At 39.3% G+C, this 17472-nt stretch overlaps 1 long non-coding RNA gene across 1 annotated transcript; it reads right to left on the bottom strand.

Annotated features, from left to right (window-relative positions):
• Positions 1–5418: 5418 nt before the first annotated feature.
• Positions 5419–17116, bottom strand: LOC121399501. The gene is made up of 3 exons (XR_005965086.1): positions 16572–17116; positions 6378–6561; positions 5419–5976 (listed from the first exon to the last, which is right to left on the bottom strand). It is a non-coding gene; the product is annotated as an uncharacterized LOC121399501 (long non-coding RNA).
• Positions 17117–17472: the final 356 nt, after the last annotated feature.

Raw genomic sequence — 17472 nt, 5'->3', positions numbered from 1 at the left:
TTTAAACATAACTCCAACTGTCCCGTTTTCTGTGGGACAGTCCTATTTTTGACAGCTCAGCCTGCACTGATGCCAGAGAGCCCAGAACACTCAGCACCTGCACTTCAATAAATTTGTAACAATTTAAGATAAGCAAATATATGTAACTATTTAAGAAAAGTAAGTCTCTTGGGAGAACTGTGACTCACATCTTTAAGGGCAATTTCCCCTTCATTTTTAGCAAAACTGTTATAACACCTAAAACATAGCCCTAAAAACGTCCATAAATGTGTTCAAACTTTCATAACCTGCCATATGTTGTAAAATTGATATGGTAATTAGGATGTGTGGCCATAAAATGGGCGTGGTCAAAAATGTTCACCGCCATATATGCGCCTGATATTTTTGTCCCTTTCTACATTTTTAAATGTTGGGAGGTATGTTTTAAGGATTTGGTTTCAGTTGGACCAGGCACACAAATTCAGCTGAATCCTGCTGAAAAAGGCTAAACCTTGGATTTGGTGTATCCTTATTTATGATAACAATTGCAGTGAGCAAAGTTAAATTTCAAGTGCAATCCCCATGTTTTTTCACGATAATGCAGCATTTTCCCCAATATTCCAGTTAGCCATTGCTAAGGGAGGTAGTGCCTGACACAATTGCGGCTGATGTGCTGAAAATTTTCTAAATCCATTGGCATCATTTCCAATATATGGCGTGAGAGTAATGCCTGTACCCGATTCTTTAGACAGAAGTGTGTTGCACCAATTGACAAAGGGCCAACGGAACACTGGGAGAAATCCCAGTGGACCCAACCCTTATGGGCCCCCGACGACCCAGGCCCACACCCCTGCCTGGGCAGCCCAGTGAAAAATTCAAACTACAGAGCAAAAACATACGCATTGCAGTATTCACATGCTTACTTGCTGGGGGGGGGTCCATATGTTGGGATGGGGGATTACTCTTCATGTTGCAGCGCCGGTGGGCCTCTGCTGCCACTGTCCGATGCTGCTTAGAGATACTGCTTGGTCAGGAGGTGGCAGTAATCAAAAGTTCCTCTGCCTCATTAGGTGCAACAGCAATAGATTTGCAAGTGAGACTGTATGATATGCAAGCAGTTTTGATGCAAGTACCTGAATACTGACTAAAATCATGCAACAGTGATATACATGAAACTTATACACAAAAGCAAAGCAATAACATTTTGCTTTATTTCCTGGTACCTATACAGATCTGAGACATATCTGCAACACTTTACAGAGATTATTCAACATTCCCATCAGCCCCTGCCCCAGTGGAGCTTATGATCTAAGGTACAGACACAAATATCTCCATGGGTCTCTCATTGTTCCAGGTATCTCTCTGTAAACTGCAAGTAACTGTTATGTGCACAATGGAGTACGTGTGTGGGGAAATGATTAACAACCCCTAACTTGGCAGGGCCCATACAGATAAAATGTATCCTCTGCACTTTCCATTACATTTTGGTGGGCAGTTTTACAGGTGCAGAATAGAGGACAGCACATAATCTAACAGAATATCTGTTCCCACGTTGCTGGATGCCATCTGTTATGATAAAACAAGGTAACAATGCTGGTTATGTGCCACCCATAACAATCATTTTATTGATGATGCCTTTGTTACTGTAAATTGCAGACAGTAATATGACTACTCTCTGTTAATAAAGCATGTTCTTTAACCATTTTAAATTGATTGTGGATTAACTTCTGACTTCAGGTTTCAACATCTAAGAACTGAATTCTGTCTCAACTGACTTTTACAGAGCTTTGACAATTTGACTTCCCTAATTCACAGATAACAATGACTGCTCCTGCACTGCCCCCATCAGGTAGCCAAGCTCGAAAATCCATGGGAAGTTTACAGGGCATGAAAAAAATTAATTTGTTACAGTATTTCTGTAAAGATATGGAGCCAGATAAATATATTTTTATGATATCCCTTTAAACCAGATCTACAGCTTCCTTAAGCATCAGATGGATCATTATATGGATCTCCATGACGTGTGAAACAGCAAGTATATAACTAGAATAGGGGAAAGGAGTGCAGTGGATGATTTTCCAAACGCTATTAGCTACACAAGGGACCCACACTCTTTGCAAACAAGTTTGATTCTGCTTCGGAGCAACAGGCTGATGGATATGGAGATTGTAGGGCGTTGAATGTAAAGATTTTAGCTGGGTTGAAGTCAGCACCGTTACACTGAAATTCAGGGAGAAAATTATACATGCTGGTGGTTGAAGTCAGCACAGTTACACTGAAATACAGGGAGAAAATTATACATGGTGGTGGGGAAATTGGGCACTTTAAATCTTTTTAATAAATGTACCAGCTCATTATTCTACGGATGTTGACAATCAGTGGCAATATTTGATTCCATAAGCCATTGCCAACATCCTTGAGATTTGGGTTAAAATATTAGCCTGTAGTTCCACTCTATATACATATAACTTGCTCTGTGATATTCATCAGTGTGACCCAAGCCTAAAGATAATACTTTCCTCCAGACATTACCTTTATTTATTATGAGGGCTAAATAACAGTTGTCTTGATACTGGCCCTGACAAAAACACCATAAATATTCCAAAGAGGCTTCTGTGCATTAGTAAACTATACTTCAGGGAACAGCGGTGGGACTGTGCAGTCCATGTGTTTTATCAGTTGTAGCTTTTAATCATATATTCCTGTCTCCTGTGCTAGACAAGTCATTTTTCTGAGGTCTAATTGTGGTAAAACTACACAAAATAAAAGTTTACTCCTTTTTAAAATGTATTGAAAAATGCTTATGAATGTGCTTCACAACATATTGTATATGCAGCTGCATCATCATTTAGTGATATTTATATAGAATTTCTCTTCTCTATCCACTTAACTTTTAGGGGGTTATTTATTAAGCTCCCAATACCTGAAATCCAATGGTATGAAAACTCAGAATCTGAAATCCCGGTATCTCAAAGCTTCTGTGAGCAGTATGCTGCCTGGGGTAGCCATGTTAAATAGCGCACCTGTGCATAATGAGCGTTTCTTCTGCCACACTTGTTAAGCACATGCGTGTAACATCACACATGCACATAATGAGCGAAAGCTGTTCCCTCCCAGTGCAGGCAGCGTAGCACTCAAGACCATATTTTATTTTTAAAAAACTATTGTTTCCCCCAAATGCAGGCTCTATTAGTCCACACCAGTGATATGTGTCCTTTGAAGGGGATGGTACCACTCTTGAGATAATAGACATGAGAGAGACAGAAGAGACTAGAAAACTAAAATACAGAGGGAGTGAAAGGAGCAATTAAATAAAGAGACCTCAAAAAATGGTGATAACAGGGACAGCAGAGAAAAAGAGGTAACAAAGACGATACTCTTTATAGCCAAGTAAATATTTGACATATTGTATAAATATTTTTTCTGTGCAAACTTTGCCATAAAGGCAGAGGAGACTGTTGAACATTCAAGGAACATTGTCTGACCTGCCACATAAGTCGAATGCTGCTTAAACAGTGAGTCTATGAGCACCAGGGGAACGAACTAAAGTGAACTGATAAATTAATTTCTCTGACGATATTCAATCCTTCAGCTCCAAAGTAACCAGAGAAGTTGTTGTTAAACTATAATTGCTCACATATTAATGAATTTCTAGGTGCAAATAACTTTGTGTTCACCATTAAAGGCAGGCGTTTTGCTGAAACATTTTAATTGTCTTTAAAAACTTTGTGAATTATTTGTTGCCATTGCATACAGGCTCTTATTTATTCCAATTCTCACAACAAACTGCTACAATTTACATCAGAAAAAGCAATATAGGGAGTGGAACTGATGCCTTGATACATACTTAATATCATCAGTTTCCCAAAGCTAGTTATTATACAGAAATGATTATTCATCTGAAAGAACCTTGTATTGTATTAAAGTTTTAACCTCATTTAGTTAAGGATTTATTTATCTTCCATGATTTTGATTAGCCTCATTGTGCTTCACCAAACATAGAAAGAGCAAATCATTTAGACTATGACCAGACAATATGGATTCTCCACAGGTGGAGAATTCGTAGCACAGCTACTCCCTTTCTCTTCTGCAGGCAGGGCGGCTTTTGGCACAAAATTTCACGTTTTGTTGCTAAAATCCAACGTGTCTGCCTGTACCCGAGCAGAAACATGCTTCCAGGTGTAGGTAATGCCGTAGCACAGTAGCAGCAGGGGAGCGGATTCTCTGCTTGCATTTCTCCGCAATCTTATGGCCCTAGCAATAAAGAGGACTGTCTGGTCTGAATTACTATTCAGGGCTGGATTTACACATCATCCGCCACTAGGCCTGCCACTGCTTGTTGCCCCTGCCACCCTCCCCTTGACATATGCGCATGAGCAAATTTCCTTTGTCAGGTCCAAAGTACTGAAGGTTGGCGGCACAAAGGAAATTTTAAAACTATCAAACCTCCCCAGTGCTTTGGAACCAATGTCGATGTGGTTGGGCAATGTGCTGCCCCTAAAATCTTGCTGCCCTAAGCCCAGGCCTTTGTGTCCTTTCCGCAAATTCGGGCCTGTTACTATTTCCAGTACATCTTCTCATAGCTGAAAATGCCTTTATTTTATCATATCTCTTAGCAGCGAAAAAAGAATTGCAACGTTTCGACCCCACCCTTTATCAAGCATGTATTTCCAGTACACCCTTGGCACACAACATATTTGCCATTTCTTTCTGTGGAAAAAGTAACTACAACCAATAATATCTGGTATCTATTTCTAGACCCTTCAATTTTTTAGCCATTACTTATTGGATATACTGGAATGTTCAAGGTCATTGTCATGCAGGGCTTCTTTTGTTTGAGGCTAGGTCTTTTGACAGATGGTCTGACATGATGGTAAGATCCTCAAGCACCCTCTGGTACAATGAAGAATTCAAAGTAAATTATATGATGGTGACCTACCCAGGCCCTGATGCAGCAAAGCAATCCAAAACCATAACATTTCTACCACAATGCTTTACAGTTGGTATCAGATTTTTGATGTCAGATGTTGGAGCCATGCTGCCAAATGCTGTTATGTAATTTTTATCACCAAAATTCCAATATTTGGCATCAGATAGTGTTTAAAAGGTCAGTTACCTCCATATCTGTTGGTGGCCCTAAAATTAATTTGCTGTGGGGCCCAGTAACATCTAGAGAAATCAAAAGAGAAAGGCTAGAGTGCTAGGCAAAACATTAGTTCTTATTTTACTAATAAACACCGTTATTTCTTTGTAAGACCTGTGAGTGCAAGCCTCCTTCTGGTATGTATATATATATATATATATATATATATATATATATATATATATATATATATATATATATATATATATATATATATATATATATAGCTTTCATATGGAGCCGCACACCATTTTTTCTTAGTGAATCAGATAATATTTATTTGCATAAGTCTGTGTTCCAACGTTTCGGTCCTCCTTAGGGCCTTTTTCAAGGATACATACATGCAGTGATAACAGTCTTTTTATACCCCCACCTGTATTTGAAATTTTGGCGCCAAGTATGATGTCATCAAAGGTTTGAACTTCACATAACTAATTAGCCATTGAAAAGAATGCATCAAAGAGAGAAAAAAATCTCACCACTGGGTGTCACCGTTGTGCAGCAAACATGGATAGTCCATATAATAAATTTTCTGCCGTGAAATCTGTGAAGTTCATACAAAGTGTCTATTTAGTTACAGATATATATATCATAGATGTAGTTACCCATTACTGTGGCCACTAGGTGGCACTGTTATGCAGGGGAAGTTGTATAAGGGGGAAGGCAGAGCATCACTCTCTCTTTGGTTGTTGAGAAGGGGATAGCACTTGACACAAGAGAGCCTGAGGTAGACCATCTCAGAGAGGTAACAAGCAGAATTAGATAGATGTAGTAGTAGGATAGATGTATTGGCAGTTCCACCATCAGAATTAGCAGGCCCCTGTACGCCACCGTAAATTTTTGTGGGCCAACTCCTACAAGTTAAAAGACAACATTGGTGGTCAGGGCCCCTGCAATTTAAAGAAAACCCCAATTGGTAGACAGGGGCCCCTACAAGTAAAAACCCCATAGCTGGCCAGCCCCCCCCCACCACCCCCCACCACCACAAAATAGAAAAAAAACATTGGTTGCCCTCTCCCCCAGTTAAAAAAAATTGGTGGCCAGGGTCCCCCAAATTAAAAAATCATAGTCAGGCACCCCAAACAATAAAACAAAAAAACATCACTGACCCCCCCACAAGTAAAAAAAGAATTAGTGACCAGGCCCCCCATAAAATAAAATAAAAAACCATTGGTGGCCAGTGTCCCCATACAAAGTTAAAAAAATGTGCCCAGGGATTAAAAAAAAAACATTGGTTCAGTGGAAATAACCTTACTTTTTCCTTGGCTCCTTTCATCTGTGACTCGGCTCCTTTCGACTGCTGCAGCTTGGCTCCTTTTGACGGTGGTCTGGCTCCTACTCATGGCGGCACATACTTCAGTGGCTTAGTGACTCGAGGGGGCCCGGGAGGATTGTCCCCCCAGTACCCCCCTAATGGCGCCCCTGTGTGTTGGAGTTCACTGTAGATGGAGAGAGTTAGTGGCAGGGTAGAGAGAGAGAGAGAGAGAGAGAGAGAGAGAGAGAGAGAGAGAGAGAGAGGAGTTTCTGAGGCTCCAGTGAGGAGGGAGCGAGGGACCATTGTTCTGACGGTACTTGGGTTTGCCATCAAGGACGTCCTATTGTGTCTCTTGTTTGTTTCACTGTACAAATAGTGACTTGGCCAGACAGTAAGGGCATGACTCTGAGGACAAACCGGTAAGAATATGGTGGATTGAAATCACAGAATTAGAATTGTCACAGGGATAGGCACAGACGTGGCAGCAGCACAGAAGAGAGGACAGAAAATATGGTGCAGATGGCCTCCATAACAGACAACACAGACTAATAGTGAAAAATCTGGGGACAGGAACAGACAGCAGCTGATACAAGTGCTGACAGACCAGAGGAGAGTAACAGTGATGAGAAGCTCAGAGCAGATATAAGAAAAATAGAGACATCTTCCAGCACGGAAAGAACATCCTAATTGTGAAATATGTGTCCATCTGACATAACCTGACTGGTAACAAATCTAACAACAGAGAAAAAACTGGATATAGAGGGAAATGTAGGGCACAGTGATAATCCAGGCCCGCATAATGAATTAAATTGCATGCACATACATTTAGCTTGTAAGTAACACTTTATTAGTGCTGAGATCACACAGCTTAGTATCTTGTTGGAGTGTTAGAATATGAATCTGTATATACACTCAAAATAAACAGTAATTTACTGAGGACCACATTCTTTATTGTAGTGGTTATTGGAGGTCAGTGTGTTTTGAGCAGCTGTTGAGAACCTAAGCTTAGGGGATGTTGCAAATCATTAAAGGACAAGGAAAGTCTAAAATAGAATAAGGCTAGAAATGCTGTATTTTGTATACTAAACATAAGCATGCACTTACTGCACCACAAAGTCTAATCAAACAAATGATTTATGCTTTCAAAGTTGGCTACAGGGGGCTGTCATCTTGTAACTTTGTTAAACATCTTGGCCTGACCCTGACCCTGCACATGCTCAGTGTGGTCTGGGCTGCTTAGGGATCTTCATAAACAAAGCTGCTTGAGTTCTGCATGGCTGGTAAGTAAGGCGGGGGCTCCCCCTGCTGTTCATAAGTATGATTGTTTCCCCGCTCAGCAGTTAGGGACAATTCCTATCCACAGCAGTAAATGAAGGGAGAATTTCACTGCATACAGTCAGGTTTCTTATAAAAACGGTACACATTTTTTAATTGAAGTATATTGGAGAAAGGTTTCTTTTTCATTAAAGAAAGTAAAAAAGGGATTTTATTTTTTTTGCCTTGCCTTGTCCTTTTAAGCAATAAATGAGATATTAACACCTGATTTTTTATTATTTTTAAGGGCAAACCATGCAGTGGCAATCTTTCTCTTAGTGTACAAATATTGGCTTTTTATCGGTTATAGTAATGGTCAACTCCAGATTGTGGGTTAGTCAATGCCACAGCGTGAGTTAGATAGAAAACTGGTGATTTCTTTTAAACAGGAAATGATTTACAGGTGTATGTTTATTGGCTGGGGCTTAAAAGCTCCCTGTTTTCTCTCTAGAGCCTCTGAGTTAAGGGTAAATGTGCAATGGTCTGACTACATTCACATTGTTTGATGGGGGACTTGATTTTAAATGCACTACATATTAAGAATGCCAATGGATAGTGTCAGACTCACATACAATGAGGGGCCTTGATGAGGCAAGTAAGCTTACATATTTTGGCCAAAGTGTGGTACTAACACCTCCTTTTTTGTAATAATAATTTTTTTAAAGGCAAAACCGTGTGCTGGCAATTTTTCTCTTTCTCTTTTAGTAAATGAGGTTTGTCTGTCATACAAGCTAATGCTACAGGGCTGATTAATAAATTCTGATTATAATTGTGCTGGTTTCTGAACTGCCATGTACCAATTATTTGAATTATTTACTAATCACCCTTAAATTGTGACATTTATATTATATACTGTATATAATACACAAAAGCCATGAATATCCTGTAAATTATATCCTTATAAACAGTGAGTTCTGATGTCATCAGTTATAAACGGTGAGTTCTGATGTCATTTCTGTCACATGACTCACCGAAACTTGTGTATTATAATAAATAAAGTACCCCCAGTTGTAAAATATGAGGATATTAGAAGTTACTTCGGAGTTTCCTGACCTGTATAAAAACACTCGGCCTTCGGCCTCGTGTTTTTATATGGTCATGAAACTCCTCGGTAACTTATAATATCCTTATATTTTACAAAAGGGGGTACTTTATTCACTATATATTCAGGGACAACCCTGGGGCTGCTGCTGCCCCCCGCTTTCCCACTCCATGCTTAAAACATCAGCGTCAGAGCCAAAGGGAGCTGCACCGCTAGTGCAAAGTGCGCAATATCGCTCTCTGCAGTAGCGGAGCTGAATTTCCAGGTTAAAACCCGGAAATTCGGCTCTTAAAGTTACAAGAGGCGGCTTTTTGCCACCCCCTGTAACTGGCCGCTTGCCTCAATTCAGGAGCAGCCCTCTATATATTCAGTAGCTTATGCATTGGCCCATAAGCTCAGTAAGTGACAGCAGCACAGAGCATGTGCAGTGAATCAGCAGAAAAGAAGATGGGGAGCTACTGGGGCATCTTTGGAGACACAGATTTTTACTGCTAAAGGGCAGTGGTTGCCTAGGGCTGGTATAGAAGCCAGAAATATTGAAATGTACAACATTTCTGCCCAGTTTCTATAGTTAAACTTTAGTTCTCCTTTAATTTCATTAGTTATTGATTCTATTCTGCAACATGTATTCACTGTATGTATATTTATATGTTATAAAGGACAAGTTTAACGATTGGCTTTCCATACAGATAGGTGATGTTTACTAAGTAGGATAAACAACTTGCACTTTGATTAGAGCTGCATATGAACAGTAAACCCAGAACATTTATCTGATTCATACTCATAATGCATATATTAAACAGGCAAGTGCAGAACTAAAGGTAAATAATATATTAAAACAGATTTGACTGTAAAGCTGCCGAAGACCTTTTCAAATATACATATTTCTCGGAATGCCTCAGTGTGATAAATTATACATTAACAGCAGCAATGCTTCATTCTAATGTCTATCGTTAACGTCTCATGGGGAGTCTACTATCTGCTACAAGCAGTTGGATTTATATGGATATTACTATTTTCTATGGGGCTAGACATCAATAGGCCCCTATAGGAAACAATACATCCTATATCTGGCATAAATTCTGCAGAACCCATAGGCAGGACCTTCTCACCTAATGGCTTGACTTGTGCTTGTTGTGTTGTTTGTTCTTGGTTTATTTATGTTACATGTTTTGCTTGTACTCTCCTCCAGCCAACTGAACAAAGCTGTAGAATATCTTTACTTGAGTGTTCACTTCATATTAAATCTTTTATCTACTAGATGATATTAAAATAATGTGTGACCCTGTGTGTGACATAAGCCTTGAGATGTCAGAAGGAAAATGGGCTTCATCAATGATATTCACCCTGTGCTGATATCATCGACTCACAATGCAATGTGCAACTTTACATGCGATTTTGCACTTATGTTTGCCTTCCCAAATAAGAGTTAATTTTTTTTAGAGGATTTGTTTAAACGGGAGTTGTTACACTAGAGAGATGTGACTGAGCGCATGACTGCAGATTTCTAGCTACTGTAATTATGATAGTGACCACAAGAGGGAAGTATTGTTCCATGTCAAAAGAAAGCAGTAACTACATGTATTTGATTGATGCCTTTAACTCCTACAACAAAGGCATATAGAAACTGTCATATTTGCTTTCCCTGTGGCAGTAATACATGGGGATACAGATTCTGAACTGGAGTTGCATTGATGACAGACTGATTCAAAGGGGTTGCTCACCTTTAAATAAACGTTTAATACAATGTAGACAGTGTAGACAACTAAAAAGCTGCAAATACCAAAGGAATCTCAAACTTAGTGTGTCCCCAGATCCAGCAACCTATCCTGCTCTTTTCTGCCTCCAAAAAATTTGTTCCAATAGGAGTCGCTGTACCCCGCAAAGAGATTAGGGAAAAACAGGAAGCATATAGTGTAGCATTCTTTAGTTTGAATTGAGAATACTACACTACATGCTTTCTGTTTTTCCCTAATTTCTTTGAGGGATACAGTGACTCCTATTGGAACTTACTAAAAAGTTGCAATAGGTCTTTTTTTTAAAAATCTTTTTTTTTTAATTATTTAGCTTTTTGATCAGGAATTTCAACAGCTACTGTATTTGGATGCTAGGGTACAATTTACCCAAACAACCAGGCATTTCAAGTTTTGGAAAGAGGCAGAAAAAAGGGAAATAATTAAAAAATTATAAGAAATATAAAAAAATTAGCAGTTGAAAAGTTGCTAAGAATAGGGCATTCTATGGCATACTAAAAGTTAAGTTACACTAAACTTTAAATGCAGTCTGTATGGGCACTGCTCAAACACCTTGCAATTTTATTGTCTTGTATTACATAGATATATGGAGTCTTGGCTCATTTAATTTACTTACTTACTAGTGTTTATTGGTGGTGTCAACTCTAGATGAACAGCCATGCGATTGAGGCTATAGAGCTCACTTAATAATGCTTAAATTGATTTATTCAGCCACAGAGAACATTACAAGGTTTTGGGGGGTCTGTACCCAATGTCAGACTGGACCACCGGAATACCAGGAAAACTCCCTGTGGCCCAGGTGTCAGTGGGCCCTCATGCTGCTAAACATTCCCTATTTCTATGAGAACAAAGAGGCTAAATAGAATAATAGATTATAGTATGTAAAGAAAAGAGACTTGGAGAATAGAGAATGATTGAGGAGAGAAGAATAATAGTACTGAGAGTGGGCCCCTGGTCTAAGGTTTTTTGGTGGGTCCCTGGTCTAAGGTTTTTTGGTGGGTCCCTGGTCTAAGGTTTTTTGGTGGACCCTTGGTCTAAGGTTTTTTTGGTGGGCCCTTGGTCTAAGGTTTTTTGGTGGGCCCCTTGTCTAAGGTGTTTGGGTGGGCCCCTGGTGTCCCAGTCCAACACTGTCTGTACCGCCCTTTGGTTTTACATCACTCAAACAGGACATTATTGTATTAGAGAGGGTACAGAGAAGGGCAACTAAGCTGGTAAAAGGTATTGAAAATCTTAGCTATGAGGAAAGACTGGCCAAATTGGAGATGTTCACGCTGGAGAAGAGGCGCTTAAGGGGTGATATGATTACTATGTATAAATATATAAGGGGATCATATAATAATCTCTCTAATGCTTTATTTACCAATAGGTCTTTCCAGCTGACACAAGGTCACCCATTCCGATTAGAAGAAAATAGGTTCCGCCTAAATATTCGGAAGGGGTTTTTTACAGTGAGAGCTGTGAAGATGTGGAATTCTCTCCCTGAATCAGTTGTACAGGCTGATACATTAGATAGCTTTAAGAAGGGGTTGGATGGCTTTTTAGCAAGTAAGGGAATACAGGGTTATGGGAAATAGCTCATAGTACAAGTTGATCCAGGGACTAGTCCGATTGCCATTTTGGAGTCAGGAAGGAATTTTTCCCCCTCTAAGGCAAATTGGAGAGGCTTCAGATGGGTTTTTTTTGCCTTCCTCTGGATCAACTGGCAGATAGGTAGTTAATAAAAAAAAAAAAAGTTGAACTCGATGGACATGTGTCTTTTTTCAACCTTACTTACTATGTTACTATGTTACTATGTTTTAAAAAGGCTCCCCCGATGCCCCTTGTTGTGTAAGTGTCGGCATACCAATAAGTGCTTGTGTATCAAAAAGTAAAGTCCTTGTTAGTAATGAGCAAAGATGTCCACGGGGTTTTGTCTGCAAAATAAATGCCATAGATTCCAATGTATTGTGCCCTGAAAAAGTTGCTTCATAAAAAGTGAAGCAGATTGGAAAAATTTGCAGAGCAAAAACGCCCATAGACTTCATTGTGTTTTGTGAATTTTTGCTGCCGCAAAACAGATTTACCCATCACTAGTCCTTGTGTTTTTCATCATTGGTAGGAAAAATGGAAACAACTGTAAACCATACCACTGGGTATATTATCTGGGACATGAATGTATGCATTTTCTCAAATTTAGATGATATTCCTCTAGTTAAGTTCATCACTTTATGAAGTTATAGTTCAGTATTAATCAGCTTTTTCCAGCTGATGAGAGATGGAGAGAGTTCACCTAGTGCGCTGCAAAAGTTATTTCCTAAAGAACATAAAACGCCTTAAAAGAACAGTTAAATTTTTTTCTAAAGTGTTTTAAAGGAATGACAATAAGATGTACAGGAATAGGATCCATTATCCGGAAACCTGTTAGCTAGAAGGCTCCAAATTACAGAAAGGCCGTCTCCCATAGACTCCATTTTATCCAAATAATGTGAATTTTTAAAAAATGGTTTGCCTTTTCTCTGTAATAATAAAACATTGTACATTGTCCAAACTAAGAAATAATGAATCCTTATTGAAAACAGAACCAGCCTATTGGGTTTATTTAATGTTTACATGTTGTTCTAATAGACTAAAGATATGAAGATTCAAATTATGGAGAGCTCTGTTGTCTGAAAAGCCCCAGGTCGAACATTCTGGATAACAGGTCCCATACCTGTACTGTTTCCCTGCACTGGTAAAATTGGTGTATTTAATTCAGAAACACTACTATAGTTTACATAAACAAGCTGCTGTGTAGCCATGGGGGCAGCCATTCAAGCACAGGATACACAGTAGAAAACATATAAGTTCTGAAGAATCCCATTGTATACTACAGAGTTTATCTGTTGTGTATCCTGTGCTTTTTCTGCTTTCTCAGCTTTGAATGGGGAGAGATGTGGTATAGACTAAAGAGAATAGGAAACCTTTGAAATTAAGGAAGTAACAGTAAGTATGAGCGATAAGATTTAAACCAGGAAAAAGTGTTACAAAAGCCAATGGAGTATAAAGTGTGTTGAAGAAGTGGTGTATCTATAGACTGACTTTTAAAAGACTGCAGAGAGATCTAAAAGCATATAGAGACATGATCTATAGATTTGGCAAGGAGAAGGCGATTGGCTACTTTACTGGTTTGCAATTTCTATAAGAAAGAATGGAATTGAAGGTTTGATGCTTTGTCAGGCAAATATAGACAAGCCAGAATTTTGAAAGCAAAATGGAAAAGAGAAACTAAATGTTAGTTGGTAGAAGACCTGAGATAAAGGCTGGCATTTGGAAAGAATTGAAAGCTATAAGAAGAAATGTTGAGGTCATCCTGAATGATAACAGCTATGTTATAGAAGAGGGAGCCAAGAAGCAAAGCAATATAAAATGTAGGGGAGGTAGAAGAGTGATAGAATATCAGGGAAAAAGCACATGGTGTGGACATAAAATGAATAAAAGAGAAGTAAATTGATTTGACATCTAATCAGAGAGAAAAGGATTTCAACTTCACTATCATGACAATCTCCAAGTCATGACAGAAAGTGGGGCTTCCATAAGTTTAGTATGTTGGTGAGGCAGGTAGAGCAGTCAACACATGTACATCAAGTTTTTAGGTGACAGGTCTTGTTCTAATGAGTAGCAAGCAGGGAGTGGCATTTCAGAGGGCATATGAAAGGGAAAGGTGGGAGGTGGATTTATGTTGATAAGATATAATGGCAAAAGTGCATAAAGTAGTAGAATGTTCAAATGGAACTAACTCATTTGCATACAAATGAATTATATAGGCTACAATGGAATCCAGAAATGTAGAATCTACGCCATTGGGCAGTTAGGTTCTTGTCTGTCAATGGAGTAGGCAGAGTGGCATGTAAATGGTTGTGTAATACTAGAGTATAGAAATTGCTGAAGATTAACATGAAGGGTAAGTGGCATCAGACTTTGCGGCAACATCTTTAGCAGCAAACAGAAAAGATTTGTAAGTGTGTAAATGGCATTGTCTGAGACACATTCAGTGCAAAAATTGTGCTCTTTAAAGGGGTTGTTCACCTTTGAGTTAACTGTGTGGGGCAGAAGAAGGCTGAGGTGAGGACAATGAAGTAAATAATGTTCGCCCGGAGCCAGAGGATGTCGGCCCAAACCCACCTGACCAGCGGGTCCCATGGGTTTTGGGCCGGCCCACACATCACTAGTTCAGGGTAAAAAAAAAAATGGTTAAATAGATAGGTTGTGCAAAATAAAAGATGTTTCTAATTTAGTGACTGGATGTCTAAAAAAACAGAACAGAACACTACTTGCTACTTTGCAGCTCTCAGGTGGCCATACATGGGGCGATAAAAGCTGCCAACAGTCATCAGCTTATTGGACCATGTGTGGGGCCCTCCGACGGCTTCCTATAGATGTTGATTGGGCAGGGTTAAAAATCCTGTTAGATCGCAGACCTTCGGACTGCCCGCATTGGCAGCATTATGATTCGATCGTTGGGCCCTGGGTCCACGATTGGATCAGCCCCGTATCACCCACCTCAATGTGGGTATATCGGAGAGAGTTTAGCCAAATGGGCGGATCTCTACATGTATGGCCACCTTCTGAGTTAGTCAGTGCCTTCAAGGGGGCCATATGGGACATAAATGTTCAGTGATTTTGCTTTTGATTCTCTGCATGCAGGTCAGGTTCAAAAGCAAACAGTTATGAACCATTTGCCCCACCTCAAGTCACTGATTGGTTACTGCCTGGTAACCAATCAGTGGAAACCAAGAGAGCTGCAAAGCAAGAAGTAGTGTTCTGTTCATTTATGTTAGATGTCCAGCTACTCCAGCCTTCATGCATTACATTTTCGCCTAACTAACTATATTGAAAACATGTTTTGTTATTATTTATTATCTATTTAAACAGTTTTTATTTTTATCCTGAACAATTCATTTAAGTTAAATCTAGTATGTTATCGAATGCTTAGTTCAACTTTTCAATTGATCTTCATTATTTTTTTTTTATTTGCTTTTTTATGCTGACTCTTCCAGCTTTCAAATGGGGTCACTCTAAAAAATCAAATGCTCCCAAAGGCTACATATGTATTGTTATTGCTACTTTTTATTGCTCATCTTTCTATTCAGGCCCTCTTTTGTTCATATTCCAGTCTCTTATTTAAATCAATGCATGGTTGATCCTAGCAACTGGATTGCTTACTGGAGAGCTGCTAAATAAAAAGATAACTCAAAAAGCACAAATAATAAAACATAAAAACCAATTGCAAATTGTCTCAGAATATCACTCTCTACATTATTCTAAAGTTAACTCAAAGGTAAATGTCCCCTTTAAGGTTAATGTTACATGGTTCTCATCAATAGAGAGAGGGGTGAGATGGTAACCGTAACCCAGTATGAAACGTTTTCCAATAGAATTGTAACATTCCACTTTAGTAGGAGAAAGAGGATGCTGGGAAATGTAGTCATGTAGACTGGAATTGTCAATATCATTCACTAGAAAGTACATTATTATTTTCATGCCATAAGTTATTACAATGATAGTGTTGTTGATTCTTTGTTGTCCTGCATGAACAAATGTTTTCCCTTTCAAGCACCAGTAGATTTACTTGGATTTTATTTGGATCGCAGATAACTGTGAATATGTATAAAGCTCCTGTCCCTTTTTGTTGCATAAATACTGTACATATTTACTGTTAGGCCACGCCTTATGCTTATTATTTGATAGTACTCCCTGCAGCTGATTTACTTAACGAATGTGCTTAATTGCACAGTTGCATTTCCTGATAGCAACGAACCTAGCATCAGTTTTGATCGACTGCAAGTTAAAAGATGAAAGAAAATATCTGATTGGTTGCTCTAAGTAACTGCAACTACTACAATTTAGCACCTGTGTAAGTAAATCTGTAACACATGCATTTGGGAAAGGCAAATAAAGCCACATGGTGCAGGGAAGTAAAATTGGTGGATAAGTCCTGGACCATTTATCTTCCTGAAGTTTTCTTCACTAGCAACACAAGGGTCATGATCCCTATAATTATGTGTAAGGCACACATAGGATACTGGTACTGTACTCCCCACTAAAAAATAATAAGAACTATCCTACCTGATGCAATGTCGTATGGATCAGTGCTTGAGAGCGAAGTGATCATTCCCAAGAAGCAAACCCTCAGCACCCACTGTTTTTTTTCTAGTCAACTGATGAAGAACTGAAGAATGCTGCAGTTGTCATGGTTGTCCACTCCAGTAGACAGAGACCCATAGGGTAGAATGAAATCAGATAACACTTGAGTAGCCATATGATAGAATGCAGATGAATAAAGCACACACCAAACTCAGGTCTGAACCACCTGGGGACACAGAGCTGAAAGAACCCCAGAAATTGCTGATTGCAGACGACCAGTTGGAGGCGTGGCAATATGCTTGCAAAATTAGCACCCACAATTCTTTAGTCATGCATACAGTTTCAGAGTTGGGATGGCAGTGTCAATAGTGCCATTATCCATGGACACAACTATCGAGTGCAGGGCTGTCCAACTGGCACCCCCTTGAGTGGCCTTCCTTAAAGTCTGCCAGCTGTGTCTGCTTACCATGTATAAATTTTAAAAGGTATTACTACAGAGATTAACTGACTCCTGCATTGTTTAAACCTCAAATTCACACTGTAATCCCCTGTATTGTTCACACTTGTGACATCTCTATTGTTCACACCCTAAAGCCTGTACTGTTCACACCTGAGACCCAGACTGAAACTGCCCACATTGTTCACCTGTTCACACTTTATACAAAATGCTAATGGGGCACCATCACTGTGTCACTGTATGTAGTACATATTAGAGTGGACCTGATAAATTTCCCGGTCTCCTGCTCTATTCTGCCTTCCCTATGCTTCCTGTGTGTGCCATACCCTGCCTGTCCTATGATCCCTATGGAACATAAGCCTGGTATTTGTTCTGGAGGTTTGTTAGCATTTGAAAATGATTGTTAGGGGCCCAAAGGTGTTTAAT

Source organism: Xenopus laevis, chromosome 1S (assembly GCF_017654675.1).
Source record: "Xenopus laevis strain J_2021 chromosome 1S, Xenopus_laevis_v10.1, whole genome shotgun sequence".
NCBI classification, from domain to species: Eukaryota; Metazoa; Chordata; class Amphibia; order Anura; family Pipidae; genus Xenopus; species Xenopus laevis.
Note: the sequence above shows the minus strand (reverse complement) of the source record. Positions and strands in the feature narration are given on the sequence as shown.